The following is a 26266-nucleotide window of genomic DNA, read 5'->3' on the forward strand; positions in this document are numbered from 1 at the left end:
CAGGATGGCTGGGGGAGGAGGGAAGCAACAGGCGGGATTGTTGCAGGGGCACCCCCTATAATGGCATGAAGCTTATTATTTCTGAGGGATCTCTGGGGCTGTGACCCGGAGTGGCTGTGCTCTCTGGCTCTCTAGTAGACTTGCCCCATATTCTAGGCAGGACTGACTCTATTTTTAGATAAAACATAAAGGAGGGAATGACCCGGGGAGTCACTCCCATTTTTGTCTTTGTGCTCCCAGGCGACCACAGCGAAGGCCAGCCAGGAGCACCCATGACAGCAGCAGATGGTACAGAACGACTGATAACCGTCATCTCATTGCCAATTTACAATGGCATGGCAGACGGTACAATAGGGATGGTAACCACCTCTGCTACCTTGCAAAGGCAAATGAATGCTGCTGTGTAGCACTGCAGTACCGCGTCTGTCAGCAGCATCCAGTACACATACGGTGACAGTGACAAAAGGCAAAACGGGCTCCATGGTTGCCATGCTATGGTGTCTGCCAGGGCAATCCAGGGAAAAAGGGCATGAAATGATAGTCTGCCGTTGCTTTCACAGAGGAAGGAATGAGTGACAACATTTACCCAGAATCACCCGCGACACTGTTTTTGCACCATCATGCATTGGGATCTCAACCCAGAATTCCAATGGGCGGGGGAGACTGTGGGAACTATGGGATAGCTATGGGATAGCTACCCACAGTGCAACACTCCAGAAATCGACGCTAGCCTTGGTACATGGACGCACACCGCCTAATTAATGTGCTTAGTGTGGCCGCGTGCACTCAACTTTATACAATCTGTTTTACAAAACCGGGTTTATGTAAAATCGGAATAATCCTGTAGTGTAGACTTACCCTCAGGGTCTAACACTCCAGCAAGCTCCCCCTTCATTCAGCCCCCTCTGGCCATTGGCTCCAGCTTAGAGCCAGCAGGCGGTTCTCGTTGCTGCTCCTGCCTCCAGCCCTCTGCAGCCCTGGCCTTCTGGTTTGGGGAAGGTTGGTCAGCCAGCAAACCCCTCTTGCTGCTCTCCTGCTGTCAGCCCTCCCCCTGGAACCAGCTTGTGTCTGGCAGCGCTCATCTGCTGCCCTTCTCCTGTCAGACTCCTGATTAACTCAGTCTGCTCCGACAGCTGAATGAGCTTCTGTAGCTCCTCAGGTGCTGTCTTGCCCTCTTAAGTGGACTGAAACAGGAGAGCTGAGCCCAGTTTCATTTAGTGGGCCAACTCTTACAGTCACTAGAAATGCCGAGTAGGCACCTAAATCCTATTAAATCAATGGCAATGCTGCTCTGCCTGCCCCACCCCCGCTGCTTGGGCCCTGCCTCCCCCTGCTTGAGGGTAGCCTCGCCGCTCGCCCCTTCACGGGCTCAGGTCCCAAAAGCAAGATAGGCAGGGGAAACCCCTAGTTTGTAAGCACAGTTTAAATTCCACTTAAACCCTCAATGGAACTCGAGTGGTGCATAGGCTTTGCACTGGCTTTCTGTACAGGACTGAAAGTCACCCCCTATCTTTAAAATAGTCCATAGCATTAATGAAAAGTCCATTTCCGACTGTAAAACGAGCCTTTGTACATTGGAATGCAAACTGCACATCTAAACAGGTTACTTATCTGCATAAGAGTCCATGGTTGTGTTGGTGTCACTAAGCATAACCCTACGTAACTCGGGAGGGTGGAAGGCCACAAGAGTATGGAGCCTTCCTGGTTTTAGGCCTCAGCAGACAAGAGTCCCTCCATGTTTGAACTTTAATCGACCTAAAAGGCCAGGTGTAACAGCCGTTATCAGTTGCAACAGTTCTAACTGGTCTAAAGCAGAAATAATGAGGCCTGTGCACCTTTAGCAGAAGGACAAGATAACTTGCAGAAGGAAAACTTACTAACGAGCTGCTGCGGCCAAGATTACTTAATGCACCTGCGCTTACGGAATTGCTACAGGGGGAGGAAGGAGGAGGAGGGAGGGGAAACGGGGGATTGCTAGTCAGTGAGAAAAGTTCTCATGGATATAAAGGAACAGACTGCTTGTTTTAGGTGTGCTTGATTTGAGTCAATCTCCCTGCACCGCTTTGAGATCTCAAATAAACTTGGTTTGCTTCTCCACCCTGGTGTGTTTATTGGCGCGGCACACCAGGCGACGGACCCCCCCGCTGTTGCTTGGCCTCAGGCAGTTATCTGCCGGCAACAGTTCTTGGCGCCCAACGTGGGGCATTGGGGCTAAAATTAGCCTTGCCTGGATCCCTTCTGGTGGTCGACGGATTGCGGTGACGACCGACGCCCAGTGCGCACCGGTGACTTCACCGGGGGCCTCGGCGGAGACGCAGTTCGACTGACCCCAGAGGGCACAACGGTGCAACGCGCTCGAGTAGTGGAGAAGCAGTTGAGGGCGACGGTGAGGAACCGGTCCCTTGGATAAGGTAGGAACAGTCCAGTGGTCTGGATTTTTGCCTGTTATGACCTGGGGACGCCCAGTGTCACCCTAGGATATGGGGCAGGGACAGAGTACAGGCAGGGCACGGTGTACACCCTTAGAATGCATTCTAGCGAATTGGGAAGTGCTTGGATCAGATCCACTAACTAAAAGCAAACTAAAAAGTTCTGTATAGTAGACTGGCCTCAATATCAACTAGAGGACCAGAAAGGTGGCCACCGGAAGGATCACTTAATTATAACATGATCCTCCAATTACTCCTGTTTTGTCAGTAAATGGGTAGCTTCTGAAGCTGTTTGTATGGAGAGCTCTTGTAAAAATACCCCACTGTAGCTCCAGTTCCTCCCTCTGTCTGGCAGAGTGCAAGGATCCAAAAGCAGGTTAGGGATAGTGCAGGGACAAAGGAGGGTCCTGTCTGGAAAGGGAGACCCTATGTCCTAGTGCACTCTCTCCCTGTAGTAGCTAAAAAGCAAGATCAGATGCAGAATGGTACTGGGGGCCAGTGTGAATGACTGTTACCGGAAGACGCCCAGAGTACCCTGTGAAGCAAAAGCTCGTGACCAGGACTACTCTAACGCAAGCCCGGTAACTAGTGGATCTTTAGGAGGTCCGACCCATGGTGGGCTGACTTGGCCTGGCATCGTCCGGTGAGGAAGCTGCCTGGGTCTAGGAGTGTGTATACCCATCTTCCCTTCCCCTTTCCTTTCCGTGTGGGCTACTGACAGTCTGATCATCTCACTGGATGCAATCAGAGTAAGCGGCGCCGTCTCCGAGAGACTAGCCGACGCTCTTTGCTGAAGGGAGGTGTAGGAGGGTCGTGGCCATCCTTGTTAGCCTCTCCTGTGTGAGTACCCTGTAGGGAAAAATCCTTAGTTTATGAGCCGCTAGCGCGGACAGGGCACCCTCCCTGTGTGTGTAAGTGGAAAATGGGTGGGGGGGGCAGTCTAAACATTCCACCTCACCCCCTAGGGTACCCCAGCATATTACATGTACGTACATTATGGTTCAACAACCTGCAGGTATTTAGAGAAATGGAATATTTACACGCGTGAAAATCCATCTAAACAATGCCCACTAGAAGGTACTTCAATCTAGATAAGATCATACATCTAAGAGGAGCGTTTAATCACCAAAAAGCCCTGACACAGGGTGAGCAAATTTGTCTATTGAGGAAAGGAACGGGTTAATTTAAAAATCATCTTGGCCCAGGGATGGAAGGGGGGGATTGCTCTGCGTTCAAGGTCCAGAATCAAAGCAGACTATGCTAAGTACAAAGAAAAACTGCTTTCGGCCCCAGCTGGCTGTGAAGGAAAAAATATAGACAGAGGCGAACCAAAGGCAATACAAGTTACAGAACTAAGATTACATTTGCAAAGCTTAACTGTCCAGTAAGATCCAACAGTGTGCCTTTGTGACCCCGGAGCCAGTGTGGCTTGGTGACACTGAAGAAGCCGCAGGCAGCTGACCTGGACTGGAATCTCTGAAAGAGACGCTGCAGAAGATTCCAGGGTGCAAGAGAACAGCCCTCCAAAGAGCGGAAGCATGTTAGAAATTCTGGACAAGCTGTATACAGGATAATCTCCAGTCCACCTCTCCCCCCTTCTCTGAACATTATACACAGAAGTGGCCAATCTGGACGTACGTGTGTGGGTATGAAAGGGGCTTGGGGCATTAATGTTTTCCTGAGTGATGAGGGAGTGTTCCCAACACTCTCCGTTGTTTTATTATTTTATTAATGGAGCTTTAAAATACAGTTATATGGTGTGTTTTCTTTATCTTCCCCCAACGATCCTGTAGTGTCAGCCTGATCACCTGACATAAGGGATAGATTGGTAACAGAAATTTGTCACGGTTTGGTGAGCAATTAAGAAGGGGGGAGCCCTGCAGAATTTACACCATCTATTTGTTTTACCCTTGTTATTTTGTGTTTGCTTTGCTTGGTACTGTTGGTGTTATATGTTGAGAACTGCATGAGTAAAAGTGAGTCCTAATAGGATAAGAAAACGCTATCTGGTTCTGGTTCTGTTCTGTTTAACCGGTTACTGTTGTTTTTTTGCTCTGTTCATTTGGGCGTTAGGAGTGTGGGCAGAACTGAACCTCTTGTTCGTAATTCCTCGGAGTGGAAGCCATGTGTGCGAGAAAGTTCTGAGGTTGAATGGAGATCCTTCTGTCCCGTCCCCTGTAGCGGTCAGTGTATAGAAGTGGGAAAGTCTGGCTTAGACTGTAATTCCCTCTGCTCTCTGTGTAATTCTATTTTCTGTTTAAGTGTCAAACAGATGAATGAGTCTCTGGGTAAACCCTCTAAGAATAGTCTTTTAAATTATATGTTAAGTAAATGGCCTTTGCCCAATGGGCCATGTGTTTTTGTCCAGGTGGCAAGCCTCATGAAGGAGGACTCGGGTAGTCTTGTGAGTAAGAATGTTTAAGGGAAGAGACCAGGAGGGGTGGGGGCTAGATGAGAAGCCCACCCTCCTAGCTAAACTGGTAGTGGAACAAGTTGGTGCCCATGGAAGGGACGTTTCAGCAAGAAAAGCAGGATCGGGCCCAGGCAGGCAGGCAACAGAGAGAGAGAGATTGGAAAGCAGGTTGGAAAACTTTAAGGGTGTAGTGGAAGGAAGGAGTCAGTAAGTGTAAGCATGGGGATTTCAAATACCCAGGACTTACTTGGCATGGTGATTTAAGTTGATAAAAGTGGCTGTTGGGAGACAAGCAAGTGATTTAAGGGAGAGTGAGAAGTTAACTCTGTAGTTGCTGGAGAAAACGGCAGTTGAACTTTGTAAAAATGCTAAAGAAAAAAAAGTTTTTTGGTGTCTGTGAAATGTTTGTTAATAAATTCAGGCAAAGAAGTTATTGGATTGCAATCATTTGGTGTGGCTATGAACAATTTAGTTGAATTAGCTGAAGAATGTATACAGTGTTATGTAATTGAAAACCTGGGCTGCCTATGAAACAAATACAAGAAACTATGGGGTAATTCCTCTGTTTTGCCTGAAGCCAACAAGAGTATTTGTATATTTCAAGCGATGATTGTCTGCCCAGAAGGGATGGGTAGACCTCTCTTTTTTGTCTTTCAGATAATCAGAGAAAACTGATGCCAGCTGAACAGCATTCAACGTACCATGCATTTACTGGCACAATAGGAATCATGTTTTGTGTTCTATGTTCTGTCCTGTGGTGTTTGTCTTGTGGCCGGAATTTGTGTTTAATATTTTTATGAAGTGGTCTGGTTTAAAATCAAACAAAAAGGTTAAATTAAAATGCAGATACTTGTTTTGTTCAACTTGAAATACAAAGTGTTTAGATAAATCAGGAGAATGTAATATACTAAAGTCTAATGCATTTCCTTAAGTAAGGAAAAGAAACTTTATTGGTCAAACTGTTAATTGCAAAATTGTTAAAATTTGCATACCAACAGTCTTTGAAAGCAAAGACATGAAAAGTTAACCCACTCCCCATATTGTACATGGGATCTTTCTGGCTACCTCAGATTTCTAGCCAGAGGGCTGGGGATGGTGGAAGGCTATTGGACTAGAGGTTGTATTGAGTGAACTCCTCAAAGTGGGTGTGCTTGTCCTGGCTTGTTGCTCCAAAGCTCTGTAATAAGGTTATTTTAGTAAAAGGGTGTGTGTGGCATATATTAAATAATAAGACTAATGTACTGTATAATGACAATGTTTATGTCTTCATTGTTGGGAAGAAGGTGTATAAGTAAAAAGTGGAAGTTTCCTTTGCAGGTTAAGAGAAGCCAAGAAGGGAAGAAGGACAAAGAACAGAATGAATTAACTGAAAAAATAAAATAAAATAAAATAAAATAGCAAGTTCAGGCTATAGATAAGACACTGACTCCATTCAAGGACACTGCTCACAGTTAAGACTTGGCTAACAACTAGGAAAAGGAGGGCTTGAATTTGCCCACACAGCTATGAGATCTGAAAAACATTGCCAGGCACTAATGAAATGTGTTAAGTTTCTTTTCTCACAGGTAAAGAAGGGCTACCCAAAGACCCTAGCAGCCCTGCCACTCCTTGGAACCAGGAGACGGGATTGATGTAAAGGTCCACCGACAAAAGACTGCCTTGGCTCCATGCTGGAAAGGCCCTTATTAAGTCCTGCTACCTACCAACACCGCTGTGAAGTGCCAAAGACTGACTGCTTGGACCCAAGATTCTCACTGCAAAAAGACCCCTCCACCTCGGGAGAATTCTCCTACTGATGATTAGCCTATTTCACCTTCTAGCTCCACTGTGCCTTCTGGACAGTAGGGAAAAAGTACAAGGATGCTGCACCACAACTGTTTTGGGAAAGAAGAAGGAACACTCGCTCCACTGAAATTGCCAAAGTCCAGGAATTCCTGACTAGAAAGGACATTAAGAACTGACCCTGGTGAAGAAACAAAGAATTATACACTGGTGGGAGGACATTTGTGGGACCCATGTTTGGGAATGTGGTATTAATTGGATTTTGGGGTTTATTCTACAGGCTGCGCCCTGTGTTTTGGATAAATCCTTCAGCATATATATCTCTCTCTAATTGGATTTTAAATAACAAGTACCCAAAGAGTTTGTTCTGCTACTAGAAATTTTACCCGTATTGAAACCATTCCAGTGACTAACAATGTATGCTATTAATGGAAATGCCTTTTGACAGTACCTGAGAATAGTTAAATAACAGGTGTATTATAGTACTACACCAAGAAAAGATGGTATTAAATATCACTGAGGCTGGGAAGGCATTGCAGTGGGATCTAGTATGTTTAGGAATTCGGGATTTCCTGAATTACCAGCTGATGGCCATTTGGAGTGATCTTAAATACCAGACTTGGCCCACTGCCCTTACAGACGCATCAGGAATACCATCTGATCTGTGATCATGGAGACATACTTGGACACTTCCTGGGTGGAAGTGTGGCTTCCCAGGGCTGGGTGTGCGCCCTTATAGGGGATGAATGCTGCACTTATGTCCCAGAAAGCGCACAGGATATTAACAGGCACATCCTGTCAGCCAAACAGGCTTTTGAACAGTGGAAGGCCCAGGAAAGGAAACCCACTATTTCTAATTCCCTCTGGGGCTGGTTACTCAACCTGGGAGAAATAGGGGAAGGCATTGTTCACCTCCTGCTCACTGGTGTGGTGTTGTGTATTGTTACTCTTCTCTTGCTTGCTTGCTGTAAAGCACTCCAGCTCCCTAGAGCTTAATCACATGTTATCCTTTAAATGTGAGAACACTCAGCCAAAAGTTTGTTGAGTATTCTCAAAGGAGGGAGTTGTTGGTGTCACTAAGCATAACCCTACGTAACTCGGGAGGGTGGAAGGCCACAAGAGTATGGAGCCTTCCTGGTTTTAGGCCTCAGCAGACAAGAGTCCCTCCATGTTTGAACTTTAATCGACCTAAAAGGCCAGGTGTAACAGCCGTTATCAGTTGCAACAGTTCTAACTGGTCTAAAGCAGAAATAATGAGGCCTGTGCACCTTTAGCAGAAGGACAAGATAATTTGCAGAAGGAAAACTTACTAACGAGCTGCTGCGGCCAAGATTACTTAATGCACCTGCGCTTACGGAATTGCTACAGGGGGAGGAAGGAGGAGGAGGGAGGGGAAACGGGGGATTGCTAGTCAGTGAGAAAAGTTCTCATGGATATAAAGGAACAGACTGCTTGTTTTAGGTGTGCTTGATTTGAGTCAATCTCCCTGCACCGCTTTGAGATCTCAAATAAACTTGGTTTGCTTCTCCACCCTGGTGTGTTTATTGGCGCGGCACACCAGGCGACGGACCCCCCCCGCTGTTGCTTGGCCTCAGGCAGTTATCTGCCGGCAACAGTTGCTTTTTACACACTCTGTTTAGTGCTTTCTGCATTCTCACCAAGACATTAATGAAAGAGGGAGAAAAATGTAGAAAACGGTCAAGGAGGACTCCTGAGACCTCTGGCTCCTGAGATAATCCAGATACTGGCCAGGCAATGCAAAAATGAACATTAATAAGTAAAGGGAGCCATTTACAAAAGGCTCCTCTTTGATCAGGGCAGAATAAGGCAAGCTGCAGTGGTCAGTCCTGGTAAGGTGGATGGGGAAGGAATGCTACCAATGTGGTGATTAAGAGAAAAGGCCTTTCAAATAATCTTCACAATCTTTAATTTACTATACTTCATGCAGAGTCTCAGCCTGGCTGAGGTCAGTGGGAGTTGCAGATGCTCAGCAGCTCTCAGGATCAGGATCACGATCACAATGCCGTTTATTTTCACTCTGTGGTACACCTACTGCAAATTAAAGGGGTAGTTATAGTGCAGTTAGTCACAACTCTTAATCCATTGCAAATACCAAGACATGCCAATGTGCACACGTGCATCTGGGATATATTCAGCTATTCTGTTTTATTAGCAGCTCTGAAGATGCTTGAGCATGTGAGGATCCATATTTAAAAGATTACAGAAAGGGAAAACAGTTAGCCAGAGGCTGTGAAGTGCTATAACATAAGCTACAGCTACACCTCAAATTAAGGAGTATTTATCTCTCTCTCTGAAGCAGCTAATAAAACAGAACAGCTGAATATATCACAGGTGCACAAGTGCACATTGGAATGACTCTGAATTTACAATGCATTAAGAGTTGTGACAGGGAAACCTAAAAAGGCTCAGAGTTGGCTTGTCAACATTACCCCAAACACCTTCTCTGTCAGTTTGCCTGTCCTGTCTCATCTCTCATGTGATAATAGGGAAACCAGAACTATGAGCAACCCCAAAAGGATGGCACTATCTGTATTGTGAGGCCAGGGCATGGATAGGTGGGAATAATGCATCAATGTGGTTTTTTAATGGAAAGGGAATATGTCATGAAACCTTAACTAATATATCCCGTGAACCCTTCCTGGGCTACTTGCATGAGTAAGGATTACTCAAGTCAGTTAGCATTTGCAGAATCAGGCCCTAACATTTTATAACCACAAGATCTAGACACTAACAATGTTATCTTGAGTGTCTGGCAGTGGTTGATGTGAGGCTGCTTGTCTCAGCCTCAGATTTGATGTTCTCTCTCTCCAGCCAGAGTTATAGGCCAGCACAGTTCCCAGGATGGTCCTAAGCCATAGCAAGTGACAGAGCTCCATACATTCCAAACTCTGTCCAACATGCATTGTCCAATTTTCTTTGGGCTGGTCTACACTAATGAGGTAAGTCGTTCTAAGCTATGCTAGTTCAGTTATGTAAGTTACGTAACTGAAATCGAGGTAACTTAGGCAGGGCCACACAGCAGATTCAGGGGGCCTGGGGCAAAGCGGGGGAGCGGACATATAAAAAGGCGCCACCTGCTCCGGCGCTTGTACTCACCAGGCGGTGCTCCAAGTCTTCGGCGACGGTGGTGGGTCCTTCACTCGCTCCACGTCTTTGGCAGCATTGAAGGACTCACCACTGAAGTGCCGCCAAAGACCCGGAGCGAGTGAAAGGCCCGCCACCAAAGACCAGGACCGCAACCGGGTGAGTCAAAATTAAAAAGGCACCTCTAGGCAGGGAAGGGATTCTCGGCCAGGGCTTGTGGGGTCCGGGGCGTGGGGAAAACTGCCCCTCTTGCCCCGCCCCGGTCAGCCCTGAACTTAGGTTGACTTACAGTGGTGTCTTTACCATGCTGTGTCGATGGCAGACATCTCCCATCGACATAGCTACTGCCTCTGGGGGAGGTGGAGTACAGACATCAATGGGAGAGCACTCTCCCAGTGACTTAGTGTGTCTTCACCAGACCCAATAAATTGACACCGCTGAATTGATCACAGTAGTGTTGATTTAGCCTGTAGTGTAGACATGGCCTTTGTATGTGATTCCATCAGGAGGGTGGAGTAGTGTCCTCCTAGTCGTTTTCTTGGAATTAAATCTTCCATTCTGCCTGAAGGATTGCATATTTTACAAACCCTGAAAACGAGGACCCTGAGAGTTGGGGAGAACAGGGAGGTAGTTATTGTCTTTACTCTTCTTGCCTATTTGCAGCAATAAATGCTGGCATACAATTGCATGACTGAAGGCTATGGTTAAAATCCTGGCTCCACTGAAGTCAATGGCATAACTCCCACTGGCTTCTGTGGGGTCAGGATTTCACCCTACTTCTTTTTAGGCTATTTGCATGGCTTGTGAATCTCCTTTAGTTTATGGTAACAATGCTAATATGTTAAATTCTACACTTGTCTCTGGCTTCTGTTAACACAATGGGACCTTGAGTGAAAAGTAACAGGATGCTGCCAACTTTAACATAATCAGCATAATTCCTTAACAGGTATTCCCTTGAAGGTAAATCCTGGCCTGCTGATGATCAAGATGTTAAGGGGCCAATGAAGGAGTGGAAAAGTATTTACTGTTTCCCTGAAATTCACTCAAAACAATTTCTTTTCCTCACTCCCAACGTTTGTTGCAGTGACTACTGTAACCCAAGGAAGTACTATTATATCTCAATCCACCTGATACTAGTGTATGTGTTTATTGTGAAACCTGTTATAGCTTCCTTAAATAAAACCCAGCCCTCTGGAGTGGCATTGAAATCTACACATCTCTGGTTTTCATTGACTTGAGAGACTTGAGCAGCAACATGTAACTGTTCAAACAGCTTTTGCTACAATAAACTTTATTGGCATGACAGGATATTGCCAAATGTTATTGAAATTAAATGCACTATAATCATCTAGCTAGGAGACGTTTCATAGGGATAGCATAACAGTTCCCTCCTAATTCAGTGGCAGTATGCCACAGAGTGAGGCTATTGCTTTGACTTCTCTGAGGGCTATTCTCCATTTTTCTTTCTCACTTCTTAAATTCCTTAGGTACTTGAAAGCTGCTCTATAACAGGAAGAGCTAAAGGGTTGGCGTGATCTTTCGCTAGGGTCCCTAGATTGCTGGGACTCTGCAACTGAAAAGGATATAGTTATTTTCTGCTAGATCATCTGAGGTCATTGCTTGCCTTCAGAAGAGACCTGCTGTCATGGTATAAATCCCCACTCTGAACCTTAGCGTCCAAAAGATGGGGTACCAGCATGAATCCCCCTAAGCTTAATTACAAGCTTAGATCTTGTAGTGCTGCCACCAACCAGGACTTGCAGTGCCTGGTAAACTCTGGTCTCCCCAAAACCTTCTCAGAGGACCCCAAGACCCAGATCCCCCTGGATCTTACACAAGGAAAGTAAACCCTTTCCCTCACCGTTGCCTCTCCCAGGCTTTCCCTCCCTGGGTTACCCTGGAAGATCACTGTGATTCAAACTCCTTGAATCTAAAAACAGAGAGGAGTGCACCTTGCCCCCTCCTATCTCCCCCTCCCCAAGAAGTAATCCAGATTCAAGCTCCGTGAATCTAAACAAAGGGATTCCACCTTTCCCCCCTCCCTTCTCTCTTCCTGTCTCCCACCAATTCCCTGGTGAGTACAGACTCAATTCCCTTGAGCCTTAACAAGAGGAAAAAATCAATCAGGTCTTAAAAGAAAAACTTTTAATAAAAAGAAAGAAAAAAAAAGTAAAAGTTGTCCCTGTAATTTAGATGGTAAATGTTATAAGGTCTTTTAGCTTATAGACACAAGAGAGGAGCCTTCCCCCCAGCACAAATACACATTAAAATCCTTCCAGCAAATACACACTTGCAAATAAAGAAAACAATCAAAAGACTAAACCGCCTTTGGTACTTATACTCATTATTTGAACAGAAAATTAGAGAGCTTGTAGGTACGTCTGGTAACTCTCAGAACCCAGAGAGAACACGGACAAAGAAAGAACATACAAACAAAGACTTCCCTCCACCAAGATTTTAAAGTATCTTGTCTCCTGATTGGTCCTCTGGTCAGGTGTTCCAGGTTCACTGTTTGTTAACCCTTTACAGGTGAAAGAGACATTAACCCTTAACTATCTGTTTATGACACCTGCCAACTTTCAGAAACCAGCTTCAAATATGAAAATAAAATCTGTTTCTATGACTTTCCACTCATAGGATGAAATCCTGGGCCCTACGATTGGCATCCAAGTACGAAGTAGTTGGAATTTAGGAGGCCAGGACTTCACCCACAATATTTCAAAGTTGGTTCTCTCTTTGTACTGAAAAGTTTGTGTCCAATATGCCATCTTTTGGCACCATTTGTTACAAAATATCAGACATTCCCTTGTGTAAGAGTTAAAACAGAAGAATTCTACAGAAATACAATAGGTTCTGTAGAAATTACTCTAAAATGTACAAAATTTAATAGAGAATTGTGTCTGTTTAACTATTTAAATAGAATTTTGGTGTAGAGAGATAATTTTCTCTTAAATTCTATAGAATGTTTCAAACAACCTACAGAAAAGTTATAATTTTCTACTAAATTGTATAGGACTTTTCCATAAGATATTTTCATTTCATTTTAAAGAAGATTTGCTTGGTATTATCAAAATAACAGAGAGAAAGAAAATGCAGCAATCAGTGTTGGTATGTATGATAAGAAACCACAAAGCCAAGTGGGTATGACTTAAAATAATAGGCCAATCGTTAGCACATTTTTAATTACTGTGTTTGTTCAGCAGTGCTGTATTTCCTTCCAGCTTTTTAATGTCAATATTGTAAAGTGACAAATCACTTAACCAACTTGAATAGTTCTACCAATGCCTCTGGTGTTTTAATTTTCATTTTTCCAATGATGACATCAAGAACACCACAAATTTCTTGTGGTTAAATGGAGATAAGGTGCAGTATAATTCCAGCAATACTGGACTTAGAAAATGAGAACTTGGGGAAATGAAGCTTTAAACAAAATAAATGCCATTCACTGATTATCTCAAAGCACTTTGGTTGTTCTGATGTCACTAAGTACTATTATCCCTATTTTACAGATGGGAAAACTGAGTCAAAGAGTTTTCTTTTTAAAAGTCACTTGTCCAGGAGAGCCAGTGGCAGAGCCAGGAACTGAACCCGGATCCCCGACTTCCAGTCTCCTTCTCTAGCTGTCTGTTATTAGTTTACTTTGTCTTACTTTGTGTTACAGTAGCATTCAGAGGCCCCAGTCGGGATCTGGACGCAGCTGTGCTGAACACTGTACAGATAGTATATCAAAACAATCTTCCCCCAAGTGATTTGCTGTAAGCCCCCCTATCTCTAAGACATCTCCATGCCTACTTGTTCGAAGCAAACATGCAAGTGCCTACTACACACTTTATCTACTTATTAGGATCATGTTGTGAATACAGACATACCCAAAATGGGGTTTCCCCTCTGAACTTTTGGAACCCAGATATCCCATTCATATTGACCTTTAAAATAAAACAACTATGAACCATCCAGGGAGGTTTTCTACCAGCTGTTCAGGATTCTTCTAGGCTGGGGGGAAGATGAGGGAAAGGGCCCCCATTAGGTTGTTTTTAAACCGTACGGGTTTAAACCCTGTATAAGGAAGAGAAAAATTTGCAGAAGGCTAATATGCAGATCCAGGATGTTTGTCCAAATATCTGAAATGAAGACAATTTAACCTTCCTGCAAAGCGCCAGCATATTACTCAATTACACAAGCACACAGCTATAAATATCGGCTCTGGTTTGGTAGAGGTATATGCACCCATTTATCCAGGCAAACATCCACTTACACACAGAATGACTCAAACATGCTTACATTCATACAGTAATAACAACACATACACCAATACTCATTCTAGAGTTTCTGTTGCCCTGGCAAACTGCAAAACAGTCACTAAGTATGTTTATCTCTTGGCTAACTGCTGGTTCTGTCTCTCAGATAGACCAGTGTATATGATACAAATGCTAATACATACCTTCAGTCTCATATATCTGTACATACATTACATACCTGGATTTTTTCTTTAGCCTCTCCAAGCATCAGAGATCATTAGGTTACTTATGATCAGCCATATCAGCTAAAATGTCATCTGAGATGTGTGATGGCCAAGAGCAGGAGAGGGAGTATCTATGTGGAATACTACTTGCTGAGTGACATGTGAAGCTGAGTTCAAGGTGATCTCCAGATATCAAAGTTCCTTCTGGAACTGTTCTGCCATCAGCTCCTCAACTTACGCCTGTGCAACCCCATCCACTTTCTAAATGGGTTGAGGGCAGAATAGGACTCCTAGTCCTGCTTACAGCATTAAACCATATGCAGTTATCCATTTGGTTATCCATCATGCTGAGTGGGGTATTACAAGAAAGAAATAGTGAAATGTAGCTTCCTCTTAGGTGAAAAGCAGCAACAGTTTTGTCCTAGAAACATTTGACTACATAACCAGTCTTTTTTTTTTTTTTTTTTGAAGGAGTGAAGAGGAAAAATAACTCCTGCATATCAAACAGCAGGAGGCGTTCCAGGAGAGAAGAATGCAATTACTCACATTGGCATTTGTCCATGGTTGACACCCCTCTGGTCACAAGAATGCCAGTTGCTGCAGGAAATAGTGAGTCAGTCACACGCTTCCCTCTGAGTTAACTGAAAGGAAAAATTTTCCATAAACACCTGCTCAACCTGTTTTGATAGCAGCACAGCTCGGTACATTTACCAACTTGTATAATGAAATGGAGTCATTCAGGAGCTTGAAGTGGCTCTGACTCTAAGGCTGGTTTGCTCTGAGCTTACAGATAATTGTAGCAATGTCACTTGGACAAAGAGTCTACTATGTGGCGCAAATTCTCCAGACAGACCCAGGAGAACAAGGTAAAAGTATGGAGGTGGGTGGCATGAAAAGGTGGCTTTGTGTCTCCCAAGTACATCTGGTTCTGTGGTATAAGTCAGAGCAACCTGAAGGTACCTGGGGATCAGCAGGATGCATCGACAACCTAGCCATAACCTTTTTCGCTGGCCATGACTCCTACCCCAGCAGCTGGAAGGGGATACGATAGAAGAACTGCTGGAAAATCCTTCCCTGGTCAGACCTGCTGGCTTTCGGGCTGCTTTGAGCACACAGAGCACAGCTATAGTGCACCAGAGACTCAAGGCCCTTATCTCCCTTAGTTAATATTATTTCTTACCTGAAATTGCAACAACCACCCAGTCAATCCAATCATAACAATATACTACTTCAAACCATTTGTCATTGTGTCAGGCTACTGAAACCTATATTAAAGTATAAGTCAGTCACAATACTAAATATAACTATAGAACCGAAAATGTTGGTTTAGGTTCTATTCCTCTATTTATTTTCCAGCTATCCACTGTCCTGGTTCAAATCTTTCTGGAATGTTTTTTTTTAATTCATGAATCTGATAGAGATGCAATAACTAATTTGTGAAGATGACAAGAGACTGCTGACTTCACATGTTAATAACACAAATCTAAAAAGCTTAGTAGCTTCAAAATAATGTTAGATATTTCTTGACACTGCCATTTTTTCATTGATTGTCATATCAAATCAATTTGATCCATTCCATATTATAAACATGCACACACACACTGCGCTATCAGATGTATTATAACTTTACACTGCAGTTTGCTTTTAAGTTCCAAAGGAGTGGTGAGTCATGGGCTAGAATGTGCATCAGCAGCTGAAGTGTCAGTTAATTGACAGGATGAATATCTTAGTTTTCTGAGGGCAGATAATCTCAACTTCCATCTCAACACTTAGATCAGGGGTCGGCAACCTTTCAGAAGTGGTGTGCCGAGTCTTCATTTATTCACTCTAATTTAAGGTTTCGCGTGCCAGTAATACATTTTAACATTTTTCGAAGGGCTCTTTCTATCAGTCTATAATATATAACTAAACTATTGTTGTATGTAAAGTAAATAAGGTTTTTAAAATGTTTAAGAAGCTTCATTGAAAATTACATTAAAATGCACAGCCCCCAAGACCAGTGGCCAGGACCTAGGCAGTGCAAGTGTCACTGAAAATCAGCTCGCATGCCGCTTTCAGGACCTGTGCCATAGGTTGCCTACCCCTGACTTAGATAAACGGGTCCCTGTGATGCCCAGTCACCGTATGGGCTCCCTACGTCATGTTCCCTTTTGTAGAAGAAAGAAGAACCACACTGATATGACTGTCTGTTGAATCTTACACACCCCTGGGAACAGGGGAGCAAAGTGAGCAGTGAATCTGATCAGCAAGCAGGCAGGCCCTAAGGATAGTTGACAGATAATGCAAGTTCTTCCTTAACATTTCATCAGGGCCTCACATCAGCCACATCATGTACCAGCAATGCAAGCAACTGGCTGGAACATTCCAGCTTCTGTGTATTGTGCTAGTCCTAGATACATAGCTGTTCGGCTTCACACTGCCAAGCAAACTGCAGCTCCTAAGCTCTGTGGTACTTATATGGTTTGAGCACTTTAGAATCTTTAATGTCTGACAGGGCAGTTGTTATTATCCGCATGTCACAGATGGGGAACTGAGGCAGAGAGAGACTAAGTGACTTTCCCAAGCTAATACAAGAAGTCTGTGGCAAAGAAGGGAATTGAACCAAGGTCTCTCCCTGGCTAGATCCCTAACCATTGGGACATTCTTCCTCTCAAAATCACAAATGACACTACAGCTGCATGTTTTTATCATGGCAGTTCAAACAGGACATTCAGACAGAGGCTTTTCATTGTATCTAATGCAGCAAAAAACACATCTTAAAGGGTTAAGACTTTCCCCCTCACTGAAATGTAACAAGCTAGTTTGGGGCAGTCACAGGATGATGGCGGCTGGAAAGAAATTCCACATCTCTGTGTTACTTCTTTCAAGGACTTGATAGATCAACCAAGAGACTTCCAGTAAATGCTGGCTCTGTGCTGTTCCCAATATCCAGTGGTCTAATGGGCGAGAGAAACATAATCACTCAAATCTCATGATCTAAGATTTCAACAATTTGGGATTTAGGCTCTCTCACAATTCCTATGCTGAGAAAACTCCCATTTAAGTCAAAGGAAAATTTTGTCATCCTATGGGCTGCAGGAGCAGGCTCACTGGACCTGATACAAACCTCATTTAAGTCAATGGAAAGACTACTGTTAACTTCAGTGGGCTCTGGGTCAGGCCTGTGATAGCCAGAAAAAAATATATTTTGAAGACTGCAGAGTTAATTTAAATCTCTGTATATTGCCAGGCCTTATCTCTAGGTACTTCCTTATGCTAAAAGCAGTAAGCTTGGACAATTCTAAACACAAGTTTTTGAATAACTCTGATGGGTAAGCCCAAGACATTGACTTTGTATGGAAACCATTTCTGGAACACTGGGAACAATAGAATTATATTAGAAAACGCAATAACTACCCACAAAACAACACTAAGGGTGAGAGCAGGGGATATCTATCTAGAGAGAACAACTGCTGCAATGCCTCGCCCTTTCTCATAGTCTATACATATTCTTTTGTCTTGAAAACACTGAATATTACATGTTCTGTGTAGCATGAAGGACTCAAGTGTTCCGCTTTCGTTACTCTGAGTGCATTTACTTTAGGCTGTAAAATTTCATTTTGCAAACTGTGTAGCACTGATGCCATGTGCTTTTTGTTTGCCACAAACATGTATCATATGCCCCAAATAGAGCACATTGCAAGTCTAATCTTGAGATGACAAAGGCATGAAGCACAGTGACAAATTTCACATCAGAAAGAAAAAGCTGCAACCTTCTAGCTAGATGTAGATGAAAAGCCTGCCCCACAGTCACCCAACAACAGCTGGGGATTGAACCAAACTCCTCAAGTGAGTAGCAAACAGCAGGAAAATCACAAAGACAGATACAATCCTCCCACATTTTTCAATTCCTTTCCACAGGCCACCAACATCCCCTCTGTTTTAACTGAGCCTCAGACAGCTTGCTTTCATCCATGCCCCAGACCCTAGGACAGCACTCAGCTGAAACAGGTGAGCTGGATGAGACACAAACACAAGCGTGAGTGGCATACACATACTGAAGATACCACAATCTGTGCATCCTTATTAAACCTCCTAGCAGCCGCAACTACATGTTGAACAAGAGGCAAATAGATGGGGAAATATAATAAACATAAAGAGCAGAGCACATAGAGGTCAATAATAAAATAACTATTCAGAAAAGACTGTGAATTACGCTCAGTTAAGAGCTGTATGTATATAATACAGATTTGAACAAGAATTGCAAGTCACAAGCATGTTCTTTCCCAGGGTATATGAATGGGAAGAAAAAAATATTATTTTCTTTGCAGTCATTGGATGAGAAGTTGACCAATAGTAATCCAAGCCAGTGCCTACGCCCATCTGCATACTGTTTCACAACAGGGAGGTGTGTGTGTGTGTGTTTGTATGGAAAGAAATCAGGCAGGCAGTGATCTTTCATTCCATAACCAAGTGCATTACAGTCATCCCTACTCTCAGTACTTTACAGGTTTGGAGCTGGAAGCAGAGGGAGCAGCTTTGCAGATGGCAATAAAGACATGATCTGTGGAGGAATGGGACTATGTTAAAGGAGTGTATGATCCCATATATGTGATATGTAACACAGACAGTCCCAAACATTGCTTCATGCTTAGTACCAAACAACGCTCTAACAAAATTGATGAAGAATAGCAGTTGTGGATACTTTTTAAGGATCTGTTTTAAAATCTTTACCCCAGAGTACTGAAAGAATAATTTCTTGTCACTGAATTACAACTGCCTGAAGGTTTTAGGTGTACAAATAAAATACAACTCTTAACAAAAGTTAATTTACCATTGTATTATAACAATGTTATGATTTTTCTCAGCAGACTTCGGGCCAGATTTTGAACTCAGTTTTGCCTGTGTAAATCTGGAGTAACAGCATCAAAGTCAGTTAAGTTACTCCAGATTTACAAATGGATCACTGAGATCAGAATCTGGTCTATTGTATTTCAAGTACATAATGCTTAACTGATGCTTCGATTCAACACAGCACTAATTTATGCTGCTTTACAGAAATGACCAACTTTCAGGGACAATTTCAACTCAGACAGTTAAAATGCTATTGAGGTAGAGTGCCAAAGGCACATAAGGTATCTTAGGGATAGGGGCTTGCAACACAACAAAGTCTTATGACAAATACATGATCTCACCATAAGGGTATTATTGCTAAGTATCAGGCCAAAGGCTAAATGCTGTAACTCACCTGAGAAGTGTGTGTCTATCAGAACATATGGCTTAGATTGTCTCCTTGGTATCATATGATGGCCTTAGGTTAATTTTATTTTTATTTTTGAGCACATGCAGCACTTGTGAAATGTATCAGAGTGACAGCCCTGGAGAAAGAGATCTCCTTTATCCACCAAACCAGGCACAGTATGGGTGGCAGCTATACACGCTTTGCCCACACTAACCTGCCACTGTGATTTACATCTGAGGTGGAGAGGCCTACTTGAGGGACAAGAGGGCAAATCAGTCTCCAATACATTGGTTTCACTTTGTTGAATGCTCTTGGGACTACCAAGAAGAGAAACAGTTGTTTGATGGTGAGTGTTGGAGTGTGACTATCTCAGTTCACATAGGTCATCAGATGATTTTTGGTCACTGTTGATCTGGGCTGGATCTGAAGTGATGACATGGAGATGTTACCTGGCTCCACACTCTATTACCAATCCTAGAGAGGGCAAACAATCTTGCACTGGCAGAGGTATAGACGAGATGGCCTAACAGTGTAATCCCTATGATTACATTCAGATTACATTGCCTCTGAGTCTCTGCTCTGATTGCAGACTTAATACAAACTGTCCATGGAGATTAAAATACATTTTCCCAAGTTTCAGTGCAGCCTGTAGATGTGAGCCATGGGTCTGGGCACTTATTACTGAACTGACATGGCACCATTCAAATCCCGCTCTGGACAGCTTGGCTTGTTCCCTGACTAAATGAGACAACGTGGTTACGTGTCTAGACTCCAAAGCACTTAGAGCAGAAGGCAATGTGAACGAGCAGGGAAATAAAAAGAAAGAGACAATTACAGAAGAACTTGAGTAGATTGTACTAATGAAGGATGGGAAGAAAGGGGGAAAAACCAATGTGGGGAGAAATGGGCAGAGACAATAATGCAGGCAGCGAAACTCAGAGGAGGAAGCAGAAAACAGAAAGTAAGGTGGAGAAAATGAGAGGAAATCTTGCATGAAGAGGGAATCATAGTGAAGAGGGGCTGCTTCTGGAAAAGCAAATTCTCTTGTCATGAAGAAACAGCAGTGAGAGGAAGGTCCAGATCAGCTCAGCATTGCTGACAGGAAGTGTGGTCTGGTGGATAAGGCCTGGTAATGGGAGTCATGAGAAGAGAGTTTTCTTTCCCGCTTTGCCCGTGACCTGCTGTGTGACCATTGTAAGTTACTGTGCCTGCATTTCCCCTCCCACCTTTTGTCTGTTTAGGCCCCTGTTTAAGTCACTGGGGCCTGGTCTACACTACACCTTTAAACCGAATTTAGCAGCGTGAAACCAATTTAACCCTGCACCCGTCCACACAATGAGGCCCTTTATATCGATATAAAGGGCTCTTTAAACCGGTTTCTGTACTCCTCTCCAACGAGAGTAGTAGTGCTGAAATCGGTATTGCCATGTCGGATTAGGGTTAGTGTGGCCGCAAATCGATGGTATTGGCCTCTGAGCAGTATCCCACAGTGCACCATTGTGATTGCTCTGAACTCGGATGCACTGGCCAGGTAGACATGAAAAGTCCCGCAAACTTTTGAATTTCATTTCCTGTTTGCCCAGCGTGGAGCTCTGATCAGCACGGGTGGCGATGCAGTCCCAAATCCAAAAAGAGCTCCAGCATGGACTGTACGGGAGATACTGGATCTGATCACTGTATGGGGAAACAAATCTGTTCTATCAGAGCTCTGTTACAGAAGATGAAATGACAAAGCATTTGAAAAAATCTCCAGGCTATGATAGACAGAGGCCACAGCACAGTGCTGCATGACAAGCGTAATGGAAAGCCAAAGAATCAAATGGACGCTCGTGGAGGGAGAGACGGGGTACTGAGGAGTCCAGCTATCCCACAGTCCCCACAGTCTCCGAAAATCATTTGCATTCTTGGCTGAGCTCCCAATGCCTATAGGGTCAAACATATTGTCCGGGATGGTGCAGGGTATATCTCGTCAATTTACCCCTTCCCCCCCCCCGTGAAAGAAAAGGGAAAAAATCTTTTCTTGACTTTTTCCAATGTCATTGTATGGTTACTGCATGCTGCTGGTAGACGTGGTGCTGCGGCACTGAACAGCAGCATCCTCTCCCCTCTCCTCCTCAGTGGCAGATGGTACAGTACAAAATGACTGATAGCCGTGCTCATCATTCTGTGAGTGCTCCTGGCTGGCCTCGGTGAGGTCGGCCAGGGGCACCTGGGTAAAAATAGGATTGACTCCCGGTCATTCCCGGCAAATGGTACAGAACAGCTGGTAACCGTCTTCGTCATAGCAACTGGGGACTGAGCTCCATCAGCCCCCCTGCCACTTTCATGTCTAAAGAAAAGATTCTGTACTGCCTGGACTATCATAGCAGCGGGAGGCTGCCTCCCCCTCATTTTATCTCACTAAAAAGTCAGTGTTTCTTATTCCTGCATTTTTTATTACTTCATCACATAAATGGAGGGACACTGCAACGGTAGCCCAGGAGGGTTGGGGGAGGAGGGAAGCAACAGGTGGGATTGTTGCAGGGGCACCACCTACAATGGCATGCAGCTCATCATTTCTGCGGGATCTGACATGGAGTGGCTGTGCTCTCTGGTTCTCTGGTTCTCTAGTAGACTTGCCCCATATTCTAGGCAGGACTGACTCTATTTTTAGATAAAACATAAAGGAGGGAATGACCCGGGGAGTCATTTCCATTTTGGTCTTTGCGCCCCTGGCTGACCTCAGCGAAGGCCAGCCAGGAGCACCCATGACAGCAGCAGATGGTACAGAATGACTGATAACCATCATCTCATCGCCAATTTACAATGGCACAGCAGACGGTACAGAATGACTGATAACCGTCATTTCATCGCCAATTTACAATGGCATGGCAGACGGTACAATAGGGATGGTAACCGTCTCTGCTACCTTGCAAAGGCAAATGAATGCTGCTGTGTAGCACTGCAGTACCGCCTCTGTCAGCAGCATCCAGTACACATATGGTGACAGTGACAAAAGGCAAAACGGGCTCCATGGTTGCCATGCAATGGCGTCTGCCAGGGCAATCCAGGGAAAAATGGCGCGAAATGATTGTCTGCCATTGCTTTCATGGAGGAAGGAATGAGTGACGACATTTACCCAGAATCACCTGCGACACTGTTTTTGCACCATCATGCATTGGGATCTCAACCCAGAATTCCAATGGGCGGGGAAGACTGCAGGAACTATGGGATAGCTACAGGATAGCTATCCACAATGCAACGCTCCAGAAATCGATGCTAGCCTTGATACATTGACGCGCACCGCCGAATTATTGTGCTTTGTGTGGCCGTGTGCACTCAACTTTATACAATCTGTTTTACAAAACCGGTTTATGTAAAATCAGAATAATCCTGTAATGTAGACGTACCATGGGACTGCTGACAAGCTCAGGGTTAAGCAAGAGTTTTGCTGGATCAGAGACTCAGGCCTGTGAACAGGTAACTGTCTCTCACTCAGTATTTGTTTGTACAGTGCCTAGTACTAAAGTGCACCAGCGTCAATAGGGGCCCTAGCTGCTACTGTAACACCAATAATAGCCTTTGCATTTAAATGTTAACCCCTTGTTTCTCATCACTGACAGAGCCCTGCACCACTTGGATCCATTTCAGAAAGGAACCCCTCCCTCCCTTCAGGAAAAATTCCAACTCTTTTTAGGACTTCAAAATTAGTAGTTTCCAGAGAGGGTTTATTTTCTTTGTGTTGCTTAAAGAAAGGTTTGGTGAACACTAGCACCACAGTTGTAAGATTTGCCAGGGTGGATTCAGTTCTGAATGCTGACAAGGATGTACCTCTTCTGGAAACCACATAACATTCTGACGAGTCTTGGCTGCTGCTATGGCTATCTAACTCTTGTTTTACATGCAGACCATGGGGATAGATTCTTTTAGAAGGCTCTTTGGCTGCATTTCTACCACTTGGAAGTGAATACATTTAGTAGCTAAGACATATTATTATGATGGAAATGCTGATTCTGTGGCTGATACTAGGCCTATTTGGCTAGACACTAGAGGATTTGGAACAGGGACAACAGACATTCAAGTGCAATTCAGAGCAGAGAGTAAAGCTGGCACTGCAGAAGATGATGATACCCGTGGGTAGCTCTGAAAGAGTAAAACAGTTGCCTTGTGTTGACTTTGCACATACACCTATATGGCCAAGATCTTCCTAGTGATTTTGGGTGCTTCAGTTTTTGGGTGCCCAATTTGAGACACCTTAAAGGGGCCTAAGTGCTAAGCCCTCTGAAAATTAGGTGTCTTTAAGGTGTCTCAAGTTGGACACCCCAAATGATTAGTTTCTTCTGAAAATCTTGTTCCTATATATAACACCACTTGCTGTAATGAGTATGCCAAAGTGATGGGATTCGGATGTCAAAGCAAGACACCAGGAAAACAATGGCAGAGGTTACACTTTATGAAGTACTGATACAGCAGGAATCTTAACCAAATAAAGAAAAATCCCATGTGCTTTGAACACTGAATAAAGCTGATGCTGCCCTTTCTTCATCTTCATAAATGATGCCAGATGATTTCCTTTCCCTCGATTCCTATTGTGAAGGCTCTCTGATCTGAGTAGACAGGGTAAGGTTAATGGGAGGATTTATTTCAAAAGCTTTTGCAAGTAATCTCATCGGATTCTGTGCCTAGTCAAAGATTGCATTTTGGTGCGCCATATGACGCAAGTGTGACCTTGTGGGATGCGTTACCTGAAGATGAGTCAGCTCTTTCGCCACAACCAACTGCTTTGGAAGAGAAGTGTGTACTGCAGAAAATCCACCTCTCTTTCCTTCAAATAATCCTGAAGGGGAACATCTGAGTAAACAATAACTGGTCTTTTTTTAACTAGATGAGACTCTCTTTCTTTAGGGCTTTATTATTTTAATCTATTGCCTTATGTGACTTGTGATTTTTGTATTACTCTTCTCCAGAAAATGAACACAAAATGGGACAGATTCAGCTAGTGCAACTATATTCTCTTTGGTGAAATCACACCAGTGATTAATGTGATTCTGCTCCTAAATATAGTAAAATATGTATACTATTTACTGTTTTAATAAGCAGGTATTGGGCCAATTTCTTTGCTGGTGTAAAATGCACAAAAATCCGTTGAAGGCAATGGAGCTGCACCCAATGAAAAATATGGTGCAGCTCCATTGCCCACTGACTTCTTGTTTCAGTTCATTTCAGAAGATGTAGCTCATGGGACAACACATCTAACCAGGGACAGCTTTCGGCACAGTCTAACTTGGCAACTACATAGGTACCACGTTCTAGGGAGGCACACAGGTGGCCCTGCTTTTGATGATGACAATGAATCCTTCTGCCAGCCCATCCTGAAGTGCTTGTTCCCTTCATGCGCTCTTCTTCTGCTACTCAAGTTCATGCTGCACAGACCAGGAGCACAGAGACACATGGGAAAAGTAAATGGCTGCTGAGAAGAGTGTTGCCCATGTGTTATAATTATTAAGATGTGTGGCAAACAGCGAGGGAAGTTGCTGGTTGAGAGGACTGAGAGCTATCAGCTATCAGTAGGATTGCCACTACTGATTCCCAAGAAGGGGTGAAGAAGAGCAGTTGTCTGTTTCCCCATTGGAGGAGAAAAAGGATGTGGTGTTGAATTCCCAGATTTCCTGGTAGAAAGTAGAAACCTGCTGAAGGCTTCTCCCAGAAGAGATTCCCATTGTGCTATGATGAAGCCCCAGTGACAAGCTAAGTCCCCAACTGAAGACATCAGCTTTGTGTACCCTGCCTGGAGGTAAATGATCAGGGTGACATGACATGAACATGTAGAAAGACAAGGTTCCTGATGCAGAGTCCAGAATGGAAGCCGTGGAACTTGTGTGGGAACCTGGGGCTGAGGGAAGGACCAGGGCATGCTGGGGTCGCGCAGAAGAGGAAATGAAATAATGAGTCATTGCCATGTGGCGACTGAATTTCAAGCATCCCTCTCCCCGTATCTAAAGCTACACACCTGATCAGTCCAATGATAGCTGCCCAACATGGGCCAAGGACACAGAGATAGGAAGATAGGACAGGTGTAACTTCTGTGAAGTAACCCATTCAGTATTTACCAGTGGCTGCTGATAGAGAGAGCTTTTAAACAAATCCCCTGGCCATGGATGCCCTGAGATTGGTCTAAGTACCATAGAAACCAAACTGCCTTACAGAAGCATGCAGAATGCAAGGGAAGCCAAGGACCAGCTAAAGAATATGGGAGCTTGTAACAAGTATTGCCTCCCTGCATAAGAACTGGGTCAGACCAAAGGTCCATCTAGCCTAGTATCCTGTGTTCCAACCATGGCCAATTCCAGATGCCCCAGAGGGAATGAACCGAACAAATGATCAAATAATCCATCTCCTGTTGCTAGGGACACCATCTCTGCCCATCCTGGCTAATATCAGGTCCTGAAAGGATCAGTGAAAAAGGCAGCCTTCCAATACCCCGTGATCAACTTTTGGCAGGGAAACATTTGTTTTTTTCCCCCTGGCACACATCACACGTAGGCACATAGTGTTGTTGCCATCAGCACGATGGGTTGGAAACTTTGTGTACCTGATTCTGTCACACTACAGATGAGATTCAAACCAATCATTTGGGTGACATGATCCAAGGTCAGAGGTGACTCTGATACATCTTTTGCCAAGTATCAGAGGGGTAGCCGTGTTAGTCTGGATCTGTAAAAGCAGCAAAGAGTCCTGTGGCACCTTATAGACTAACAGACGTTTTGGAGCATGAGCTCCAAAGCTCATGCTCCAAAACGTCTGTTAGTCTATAAGGTGCCACAGGACTCTTTGCATCTTTTTCCAAGGGAGCCCTGAGACAAATAATTTGATTT

General features: G+C 44.1%; 1 long non-coding RNA gene across 1 annotated transcript; it reads right to left on the minus strand.

Annotated features, from left to right (window-relative positions):
• Positions 1–6064: 6064 nt before the first annotated feature.
• On the minus strand, positions 6065–25786 carry LOC115652762. Its single transcript, XR_004000720.1, has 5 exons — positions 25681–25786; positions 23051–23056; positions 21669–21675; positions 15788–15792; positions 6065–6075 (listed from the first exon to the last, which is right to left on the minus strand). It is a non-coding gene; the product is annotated as an uncharacterized LOC115652762 (long non-coding RNA).
• Positions 25787–26266: the final 480 nt, after the last annotated feature.

This window comes from Gopherus evgoodei, chromosome 5 (genome assembly GCF_007399415.2).
Source record: "Gopherus evgoodei ecotype Sinaloan lineage chromosome 5, rGopEvg1_v1.p, whole genome shotgun sequence".
NCBI classification, from domain to species: Eukaryota; Metazoa; Chordata; order Testudines; family Testudinidae; genus Gopherus; species Gopherus evgoodei.